This window comes from Tenrec ecaudatus, unplaced genomic scaffold (genome assembly GCF_050624435.1).
Source record: "Tenrec ecaudatus isolate mTenEca1 unplaced genomic scaffold, mTenEca1.hap1 Scaffold_535, whole genome shotgun sequence".
In the NCBI taxonomy this organism is placed as follows: domain Eukaryota; kingdom Metazoa; phylum Chordata; class Mammalia; order Afrosoricida; family Tenrecidae; genus Tenrec; species Tenrec ecaudatus.
In genome coordinates this window covers 457,366-469,472 of record NW_027459450.1, presented here as the reverse complement: position 1 = coordinate 469,472, position 12,107 = coordinate 457,366, and the positions used below count along the sequence as shown (strand labels likewise).

The window sequence follows — 12,107 nt, the reverse complement described above, 5'->3', positions numbered from 1 at the left end:
AATGGCAATTTTTTTCTCAGTTTCTCCAAAGATGTGCCAATATTTTATATTTCTCTGATAAAAGTTATCCTCAAAACTTTGAGTTAATTCTGGCTCTAAATAATCCTGTTAGACAGGATAGAACTTCCCCAGAGGATATCCCAAATTTTTACAAAATAGACTTTCACATAATTTTCTGGTAAAATGGCTAATGGGTTTGAATACTAACCTATTGGTTTGCAGTCAAGCATTTAATCACTGGGTGTATTAGTCTGAGTTGACAAGAGAAACAAATCCATTGAAAATCATATGTATATAAGAGAGAGTTTTATATAAAGGGCAATTGTATATTAAAAATGCATCCCAAAATAGTCCAGCCCAAGCCCATAAATCTGATATTAGCCCATATGTCTGATACTAATCTATACAGTCCTCTTTAGACTCAAGAAACACATGCAATGACAACAAGTGTAGTGGGTAGAAAGTCTTTGGATCCAATGAGGTTTAAAATCTCAGCCCTGGCAGGGGTCTCTACAGGGTTTCTCTGGCTTTAGAGGTCTGATTGCATCAGAGTAGATTCATGTGGCTTCTCCAGCTCAGGAAACTAGTGTAGTTCCATGTGTCTTGTCAGCAGCAATGTTTCCCAGGGACTCCAAGGAGGAGATACCAGATTTCCCAAAATTCTCAGGAGAAGGCTATGCCCACAGAGAGGCTTCATTGGCTATGACCCAATTGACCGACTAGATTCCACCCCTTCATTCTTATCCTCAAATTCACAAATGATTTTATAAATACCACACTGGGTAACTAGGGCTCATATAATCAATTTCATAACAATGTTGTTGAGTTGATTCAGACTCATAGTGACCCGGTATGTAGGTTTTCTGAGACAATACATCTTCATAGTAGTAGAGCACCTAATTTTACCCCTGTAAAATGGTTACTTGGTTTGAACTGTCCACCTTGAGGTTAGCAGCTATGTTAGGCTGACTTCTGGAGAGAAGGAAAATCAGTGACATATGTGCATGAGCACACACAGGAACACAGAGAAGTGTATGTGAAAGTAGAACTAATGTAATTGTAAAAGTGGAGAGTCCAGTTTGGTTCCAAGTCCATGGGCCACATGTTAGACTAGACATTTCACCTGGCTCCTGTAGCTTTAGTATCTGATGAAACCAAAATAGGCAGGAAGATCACAGAGTAAATTTGTTACTGGATACGTGAATTAATCCAAGTTTGACAGGTCAAATGTCAGGCCACTAAATAGGATCAGCAAGCATATGATAGGTCATTGGCTCAAGTCCACAGAACCAGCATTTGACATATCAGATAACAGAATCCAGACTCAGCAATAAAAAGCAAGCATTCCCATTTTATAGGAAGTAGGCTAACCCCCAAGGAAACTTCCTTTCATTTGCATCTGGACAAAAGGATTTCACACCAACCTAATCTTCTGTTAGGTCACATCATTGGCAATTATTAGGCCTCATATGCCAATTTGACATGAAATATTCAAGAGCTGGCTAACGGTCAACCCTCAGTACAACCAGGGTTCCTATATAATCATCCAAATTGGGATGAAATAGTATCTTACTGTGATTTGACTTGCATTTTCAAAATTCATGATGTGAACATCTTTTCATGTGATTATTAGCTACACACATCCTCTTTGGAGAACTGTTTATACTTTTGCCCATACGAAATTGATTACCTGAAATGTAATAAAAAATTAGAAATAAAAATTTATTTACCTATTTTATTTTTTAAAGGATATTTCATTGCATTTTCAGTGAACGCTTAGATGCAGTTTAGATTCTCTTTCCATAATGTCTACACAAGTTGTCAATTGACATTAGTTACATTCTTCACAATGCAATAGCATTCATTTCTGTTCAGGTTATCCCATTTTCATTAATCTACTTTCCATTTCCCCATGTCTTCTCATCTTTTCTAAACAATAATTATTGACCATTTGACCTTATATAAGTGATTTTTTAAAGAAGCCCAGTACATACAAATGATTTCCTTTTTTTTGTTTATTTGAGCCAAGCTATTACTTAGGTTAAAGTGGGTTGATTTTACTTGACAATTTAAAATTATCTTAGTGTAGTAGTCTCAACTGACTTTTAAGTATGGATTTTTAATGAAGCTTTTGATATTTTACTGAAGCAAAAAATGCGAAAATCTTCACCAATTTGAGTGTAATCTTTGGGCAGGGTCTGTGCTGATCTTTTTGGACCATTCCGATTTTACTATATGTGTTTCTAAAACTGGTTATATGTGGATTTTTAAAAAGGAATTTGCCATTCTGTTTCATAATTTTTTTCTATTTTATCAGTATCCAACTATGTGAAATTAATGAGAACAGTTGGTAAGTGGGCAGAATAGGACTGTGGTGTGTGTACACTCATAATCTTTTTTTTTTAATCATTATATTGGGGACTCTTACAGCTCTTGTCATAATGCATAGATATATTATGTCAAGAACATTTGTACATATGTTGCCATCATCATTTTCAAAACATTTTCTTTTGGCGGGACAGTCCCGATTTTTAACAATTGTTTCCGCATCCCGCGGCATTTTTAATAAGTCCTGATTTTGGAAAAGAATGCACAAGCTAGGTTATATGGTTTTCAGCTGCCATGTGGCTATTTCACCAGGATATGAGTTTTATCAATGGTGTCCCGCTGGTGTCCCGCTTTACCAATGTTAAAATCTGGTCACCTACACCAAGTGCTGTCTTCCTTCATCCACTTTTATGTTGTCTGTCCCCCTTGGAGTGGGTTATATGTTGATCATAGTGATTGGTTCCATATTTCTCCTCCCAACTTCCCCTTCCTTTTCAGGTGTCACTGCTCTCATTATTGGTCCTAAGAGGGTTATCTGTCCCAGATTCCCTGTGTTGTGAGCTCTTATCCGTAGCAGTGTACATGCTCTGGTTTAGCCGACTTGTAAGGTAGAATTGGGGTCATGATAGTGAGGGGGAAGGAAGCATTAAAGAACTAGAGGAAAATTGTATGGTTCATCAATGCCATACTGCATTATGACTGGCTCGTCTCTTCCTTGTGACCCTTCTGAGAGGGGATGTCCAATTGTCTACAGATGGGTTTTGGGTCTCCACTCTGCACACCGCCTCATTAATATTGATATATTTTTTTGTTCTGGGTCTTCGATGCCTGATCCCTGATCCCATCGACACCTCATGATCACAGAGATGGGTGTACTTTTTATATGTAGGTTTTGTTGCTTCTCAATTAGGTGTCCACTTATCTTCAAGCCTTTAAGACCCCAGATGCTTTATCTTTTGATAGTCAGACACCATCAGCTTTCTTCACCACATTTGCTTATGCACCCATTGTGTCTTTAGCCATCTTGTTGGGAAGGTGAGCATTACAAAGTGTTCTTGCATTGAGGGAGTACTTGTGTAGAGGCCCAATATCCATCTACTACCTTAATACTTAACATTTAAATATATATACATAGATCTATTTCCCTATCATTGTATATAAATATATTTACATATGTACATACCTCTATTTAGACCTTTAGAAATATCCTTTGACTCCTAGTTTTTTCCTCTATTTCCTTTTACTTTTCTCTCATCCCACTATCATGTTTCAGGTTTCAGTAATTCCTCTCAGCTACATTGCTCTTGATCAAGCCCCACCAGGCATCCTACATCCTCCTCCCTGTGGATTTTACATCACTTGTTCCTTTGTCCTTAGGATTGTTGACACACTCCTTCCTTTTTCCACCTCCCCCTCTTCTATGTCCCCTCTCCTTAAACAGTTGTTCCTGTTCGTTTCACCACCAGATTGTTTATTCCGCCTATCTTATCCGTCTAGACAGACATGCAAAAACAACAATAAGCACAAAAACAAAATAAAACAAACAGCAAAAACAAAAAGCAAAACAAAACAAAAAAAAAACCCTCAAGCAAACAAACAACAAAAAAGAAAACGCTATAAATAGTTTCAGGTCTGATTTGTTGGTTTTTATGAGGGTTTTCCGGTTGAGTTTTGATGGGGTGCCATGCTCTGGCCCCAAAGTCTATTTCTGGTATTCCCCGGGGACTTAAATGCTTTGCTCCCCTTACTGCTCTGCAGGCCCTTCATGTTTCTCCCTGGTGTGGTGGGGTCAGATTGGGCTCACTTCCTGCATTGTGTCTCCAGTCTTGTGCCCCTTAGCGCTCGGGGTCAGTGAGGGATATTGTGTCTCATAGTGGGGCTAGCCCTATGGTTCTCTCTGTACATTGACTGTTCAGAGCAGGAATATCATCTTTGTGGTTTGGTGGGCCAGAATATGTTCCATTTTCCTTCCTTCTTTGCTTGCTCCTGTGTGCTCTGCTCAGACATGCCCCTCTTCCTGAACCATAGCTTCACTGCTAAACTAATTTTTCTTTCTGTTTTTTTTCTTTCTTTCCTTTTTTTTGCTTCATATAAGTAAAGACTGATAGTTTTCTTCAAAATAGCTTTTCACAAGTTGTTAAGATCCCAGACTCTATTCAATAAACTAAGCTAATTGTTATGTCGATTAACCAAAGCATTTGAACCTGTTTTTAAACTTAGAAAACCAATCTCGAGAGGTATAATGCAAATATATGCATACACATATTCACACACATTCTGGCATATGAATATACACAAGTAACCCTGGGGGAGTAAGGGTTAAATATTGGGCTGCTAACAACAAAATCAACGCTTCAAATCCACTAGCCACTTCATAAGAGAAAGATGAAACTTTCTACTTCTCTAAAGATTTATAGCATTAGAAAACCTATGAAATGTTTATAAAAGTATATATATATATATATATATATATATATATATATATATATATATATATATCTTTTGGTTGTTGTTACTGTTGCCAAATTATATGTGCTACAGTGATTGCCAAAAGATCCTTTTTTCTTATGTACATATTGGTAAAATTGTTTACTTTTGTTAAGTTGTGCGCATATCACATTCACTTGGTGTTGTTACCATCACCAAACACACCAGTATGTATAATCTAAAGAGAAACTCATTTCTCCAATCTGCCCCAATCCCTAGAAGTCACTAATAAATATTAGTTTTTATGTTTATCTTTTCATGTTATTTCTTAAAAGTGAAAATGTATAATATTTCCTTTTGGTGATTGACTTATTTTGCTCCACACAAGGTTCATCCATGTTGCAAGATGTTTTAGAAAGAGATTTTTCTTTATCTCTGAGTAGCGTTTTATTGATATATGTACTACACATTATTTATCCATTCATCTAATGATGGACACTTAGATAATTTTTATATTTTTGCTGATATGAATAGTATGGCAATAAACATAGGTGTGTATATGCATGTGTTTTTCTCACTCCAATATACCTATCAAAAAAACAAACTCACTCCATTGTATCAATTTTAACTCATAGTGAACCTGTAGGAGAGAGTAGAATTGCTCTCCTGACAGGGGAAGCCAGCCCCTAACACATCATTACTGGTCCAGTAGGTGCAATTGTACATCAATAATAAGTCAAGATTATAGCAAAGTTACAGAGAGCATGAGAGATAGAAGAGAAATATTGAAATAAATGGAGTCAGAAACAATTCATGGTAGCATGCTCACCTCAGCCCCCCTTGGTGGTCCACGTGGAGAGAGAGAGAGCTCTTTAATGCTTGCCCAGGGTTTTATATTCTCTGGAGACCTGCAAGCCCCCTAATTACAGGTAAGGACATACGTCACAGGAAGGGGCTGTGCTATAGGTAATACAGTAATGAGAGGGGGTGGTCTAGGGAACTACACGCAATAGGAAGAGGAGGGATTGGGGGTATACATGTGACAAGATGGGCAGATCCTAGATTTAGGATAGCAACCTAACCTTGACCTGTTTTCTGGACCTTCATAGGAACCATAAACAGTAGGGTGTAAACCCCACCTACAGGAACCAAGCTAATGGTCCCAAGCTTCAGTGAGAAGTAATCTGTTGTCTCCAGCAGCAGGGAGCAGGCCCACCCATGTGGTGTGGGGAGACAGCAGTCTGGCAGGGACTGTCTTCAGGGAAGATGTCTATAAGCATCTGACCTCCCCCCACACTCCCCAGGGTTTGTAAAGCACCAAATTTTTATGGGAGCAGAAAATTTCAGCTATGAAGTGCTGGTGAGTTCAAAATGCTGACCTTTGGTTAATACCTTACAATAAAACCAAATAAGTGGTTAGAGCTCCTGTATATACTGAGAAGTAGAATTTCTGGGTGGCATAGCAGGTTATGAGTAGGGTCAAAGAAAGATTAAGCTGTCTTCTCCCATAAATATTTACATTCCCCCAAACCTAAAGGGGCATGTCTACTCTGTGTTAATGGGTCATTATGAGTTAATTGAAGCCATGGCAGTGGGTTTGTTTGGGGGTGGAGGGTTATTTGTTTTTATTTTATGACAACATTTTCTCTAGTAGTTGGAGGAATTTCCAGACTGTTTGCTAGATTTTGCATTCCCACAAACAGTCGGTGAGAATTCTAATTTTTCCAAATCCCTTCAAACCTTTGTTCTTTTCCATTTTAAAGTTTATTTTCATCCTAACTGTTCCTGGTGGGAGTGAAATGCTTATCCCTGGTTGCTTTTGATTTGCATTTATCTGATGGCTAATAACATTGATAATCTTTATATGTGTCTGTCAACTATTGAAATATCCTTTGTTGGAGTGTTTGCTCATGTACTTTATTAAGTTATTTATTGTACCTTTTCCCAGTTTTAATTGGGTTGCATGTGTGTGTGGTGTTTGTGGTTATTCCATCAATTAGCTTTAACCTGTGTCTTTACAATTAAACTGCATTTCTGTGGAAACATTTAGTTGGATCTTAGTTAGTAGCTTTGTATTATTTTGATTTTTATTCTAAACTAGGCATTTTAATAGTTATCAACACCAACTAGACATATTTACTCCATGGTTTTGTTGCACATAAATCTCTGGATTTTCTTAGGAATTAAAGATGCTGTCAGATAAGCCAAGAAATAATTTGTTTTCTCACCTACTGCACATCCCTGGTGGTATCGTGTATAAACAATGGACTGTGATTTGAAAGATCACCAACAGTGAAAGCACAAGCCACTCCTTGAGAGAAAGACCTGCGGCTTTCTACTCCAATGTGGTTACAGTCTCAGAAAATCACAGGGGCATTTCTATCCTGTTCAAAAGGGTTACCATGAGTCAACATTGACATGATGGCAGCAAGTTGAAGGGCTTTTTTTGTGTGTCATAATCATATGATACTAATTAATTGGAATCCAAGGAGTTGTTGATCATATGCGGGCCCTTCTCTCACTGGTTCTGAAGATTTGGGTCTTGGCAGATTCTTGACTCATTAAAGCAATGGTAGAACTTCCAAATAGGGATTTCATGTTCAAATGCTGTACCACTGAAGCTGTCTAGGACCAAGTATCCTCAGTTTTTCTGTGTGAAACAAACCCTTTAGGCTTCTTGCACACAAAATGTGGAGCCTATACTGGCTTCCTCGGTTTCAAGTGATGGACACTGTAGCACACGTGTTCCCAGAGGCTCATACAGGATTAGGAACCTGGGAGAATCATGTTAAAAACAGTGTTTAGGAAGTCGATTCTCTTTCTGGGATATAGTATTTGGGAAACTGGATAATTGGAAAAATAGTGTTACTTCCAAACCTAGTTTGGTCATCTCAGACTTCAGAATAAAGATGATTAGCAAAATATATGTGCTTCATATGGACAACAGTGGGGAAAATTTAGCTAGACCCTACATTTGTTTCACAGCTGCAACTAAATACTCTACTGTTATTTTCTCTCATGAGAAGAATTTATCTACATGGCCACACAAAGAATTGACCCAAATAGATAGCACCTTCTTTTCCTACTGTGCATTCTATTTTCATTAAGACTCCATATACCTCATTTCATGATTTTTCAATTGCCTTGACATTTCTCAGAGGCAGATCACATGGATTGCATTTTGTCTTCTCCCTTAGATAAAGGAGGAAATTAACATGTGGAGACTAACAAATTACCTTTTTCAAAATATAAAAACAAACTGTAATATCTCAACATGATTCAAGTGATATGAGGGAAAAGCCCAATATAACCTATTGCTTAGTTCAGTTACTGCATTCATCTCATTATCAAAACAATCACGTGTTCATAGAATAAAACTTTGGTGAACATGGGCTCATATTTTGAAATAAATTCACACATTTCTTAGAAAAGCATTCCCTCACAGTTACTAGTGAAGAAACTTGTTTGAATAAATTAAATGCTAAGAAATCATCCCGAGTGAGGTCCAGGTAGGATGGCAGGGGCCAGACCAAGTCCAAGTATACATATGGCAGCCAACTAAAAAGGGGGCGGGGAGGGAGGAAAAGGGAAAGAAAAAAAAGCGTGGTGGGGGAATAGGACACTGAGCCACCCAATGGGAGGGTATTGTTTGTGCCTCCACAGGGACCGAGGGACCAGATAATAAGCCACTGCCAGATGAATGTAGTGTGCCAAGAAGGAGTGGGGAGCCAGTGGAGGGGCCTGAGGGCTTGGCCCCCATATCAGCTATGTGGAAAACTGTCCCTTACTTGAGAGGATGGCACTGAAGCTCCAGCTAGGAGAGAGGAGTATGTCTGATGAGACCAAATGGGAACAAATGAAAGGGGAGGAAGAGAGTGGAGCACATCCTGGCCCATCAGGCCGGGAGGATGATATCCCCGCTCTGAACAGCCAGTGCACAGAGTGGACAATATGGTTGATCCCATTACGAAACAAGCTCTCCCTTGATGGCCCAGGGCCCTAAGGGGGACAACACTGGAGACTCACTGTTGGGTTGGCCCAGACTGACCCTGTGACACTGAGGCAAACCACTAAAACCATGTGGCAAACCAACTGTGGGAACAGCGCAGGGAGCCCCTGAGAGAGTACAAAGGACAGACCCTGGGGCCAGAGCATGGTACCCCATCTGACCTGACTGAAGGACACGCCTAGAGATAAAAAATCAGACCGTGATCTATTTACAGGTTTTTCTTTCTTTTAAATTTTTTTCTTTTAATTAATTTATTTTTCTATGGGTAATTGGTTTTCTTTTTTGTTTTCATTGCTGTGTTCATTGCCTGTCTTGCTATGGCTTGATTTTTGGTCTATATTATTATCTCTGCGGATCTATCTAGAAAAGATAGGCTGGACGAATTGTCTGGAGGAGAAAACAATTGGAATCAATGGTTCCAGGGGGACACGGGAGAGGGGGATGCGGGAGTAAGGAGGTGGTGCTGACCAACCCAGGGACAGGGGAGTAACAAGTGATCCAAAATCAGTGGCAAGGAGGGTGTGAGAGGCCTGGTAGGGATCCAGAAAGGGCAATGTGACCGAAAGAAGTTACTGAAACCCAAATGAAGGCTGAGCATGATAAATGGGACAAGAGCAACATAAAAGGAAATAGAGGAAAGAACTAGGTGATAAAGGCTATTTATAGAGGTCTAAAGACTGGAATGTACATATGTAAATATATTTATATAAGAGTTCGGGGAAACAGATCAACATGCATATTCTTATAGGTTTAGTATTAAGGCAACAGATGGACATTGGGCCTCCACTCAAGCACTTACTCAATGCAAGAACACGTTGTTCTATTAAATTGGCATTCCAGGATGTACACCTTCCTGACACGATTGCTGAAGAAAAATGTGTCCACAAGCAAACGTGGTGAAGAAAGCTCATGGTGCCCAGCTTTCAAAAGATAGAGTGTCTGGGGTCTTAAAAGCTCGAAGATAAACAAGCATCCATCTAGCTGAGACACATCAAAGCCCACATGGAAGAAGCACACCAGCCCCTCTGACCACGAGTTGTAGAAGGGACCAGTTGCCAGACATCAAAGAACTAAAAGTCATATGAGTGGGTGCCCACCTCCCTGATATGATCACTGAAGACAAATGTGTACATGAGCAAATGTGGTGAAGGAAGCAGATGGTGCTCAGCTATCAAAAGATATAGTGTCTGGGGTCTTAAAGGCTTGAAGATAAACAAGTGGCCATCTAGCTCAGAAGCAACAAAGTCCACATGGAAGAAGCACTCCAGCCTGTGTGAGCACGAGATGTAGAAGGGATCAGGTATCAATCATCAAAGAACGGAAAATCACATTGCAAATGAGGGTGAGTGCACAGTGGAGACTCAAAGTCCATCCCACCCCCTTACTGAAGGGCTGTGTGGAGGAGATGAGCCAGTCAGGGTACAGGGTAGCACTGATGAAACATATAACTTTTCTCTAGTTCTTAAATGCTTCCTCCCTCGCACTATCATGACCCCAATTCTACCTCACAAATCTGGCTAGACCAGAGGATATACATTGGTACAGATAGCAACTGGAAACACATGGAATCCAGGACAGATGACTCCTTCAGGACCAGTGTTGAGAGTGGCGATGCCTGGAGGGTGGAGGGAATGTGGGGTGGAAAGGGGAAACCAAAGACAAGAATCTATGTATAGCCTCCTCCCTGGGGGATAGACAGCAGAGAAGAGAGCAGGGGAAGATATCAAACTGTGCAACATATGACAAAATAATAATAATTTATGAACTATGAAGTGTTCATAAGGGAAGGGGCAGAGTGGAGGGGGAAAATGAGCAGCAGATATTAAGGGCTCAAGTAGAAGGCAAATGTTTTGAGAATGATGATGGCAACAAACGTACATATGTGCTTGACACAATCGATGTATGTATGGATTGTGATAAGAATTGTACAAGCCCCCAATAAAATGATTTAAAAAAAATTTCAGACCTATTCTTTCTGATAACCAGGTACCATTTAGTTTCTTCACCATACTTTGCTATAACACTCATATATCCTCAGTGATCTCTTCACTGTTTTTTTTTTGTTATGGTCTTATTTATGTTGAAAAGTTTACCTTCTACTCTCTTTTCAACTTTTTAAAATAAAAATAGGTGTTTGATATTGGCATAAGCTTGTCACGCATCTTTTTATTTGACCAGGTGGTTCTTATTCTTTGCCTTGCTTATGTGGTGAATTTCATTCATAGGTTTTCAAATGTTGAGCTATTCTCGCATCCCTGGTAAGAATAATACTTGATCACAATGATATTTTAAAATATTTTGTTGGATTCTATTGGCTATAGAGAATTTTTGCATCTATGTTCAGAAGGGATGTTGGACTGTATTATTTTGTCTTTGTGGGATCTTTGCCTAGTTTTGGAATCAAGGTTTTGCTGGCTTCATAGCATGAGTTTGGCAGTTTGTAGTCCTCTTTTTAAGTTCTGGACTAGTCAGTTAAATTGGTGATAGCTCTTCCCTGAATACTCTGTATAATTCCCCTGTGAAACCATTTGACATTGAGATTTTCTTGGTTGGAAGTTTCTTGATGACCGGATCTATTTCTTCCATTGTTATGGATCTATTCAGGTTTTACACACCAATCTGAGTTAGTTTGGGTGCATCATGAATTTCTAGGCATTTCTCCATTTCATAGAGGTTATCCAACTTGTTCGAGTACAGTCTTTCATAATAGTATGGTATTCTTTTTATATCATTTGAATCTGTTTTGATGTCATCCTTTTCTTCTCTAATTCTAGATATTTGAATCTTCTCCTTTTCCTTTGTTAACCTTGCCAGCGCTTTGGTGCTTTGTCAAGTTTGTTAATCCTTTCAAATAAACAATTCTGTGTCTTATTGATTGCCCCATTATTTTTCTGTTTGCTGCTCTGATCTTTATAATTTATTTTCTTCTGTTGTTGGAGGAGTTGCTGTGTTAAGGTGTTGATTTGGGATCTCTCCTCTTTTTTCACATGTGTGTTATTTGTTATAAATTGTCCTATCATAAGTTCCTTTGCTGTGTTCAAAGTTCTGGTTTGATGTGCTATTATTATTGTTCGTTTCAAGGATTAAAAATAATTCCATCAGTTATTAGTCTAATAAGTAGTTCTTAAGTAGTATGTCGCCCCATCTCATATGTATGCTCATATGTTTTTGTTCTTCCTATTGCCGATGTCCAGTTTTATAGCATTGTGATCTGAGGAAATGGATTGCAGGATAGAAATAGTTTTGGATTCATTGAGGCTTACCTTGTGGTCTAACATATGATCAATTCTAGTATATGCACTGTGTGCACTGAAGAAGAATATATGTTGTCTTGTTGGGTGGA

The 12,107-nt window shown here is 38.9% G+C and overlaps 1 pseudogene; it reads right to left on the bottom strand.

Moving 5' to 3' along the window:
* Positions 1 to 2,150: 2,150 nt before the first annotated feature.
* LOC142436664 (U6 spliceosomal RNA) lies at positions 2,151 to 2,250 on the bottom strand (annotated as a pseudogene).
* Positions 2,251 to 12,107: the final 9,857 nt, after the last annotated feature.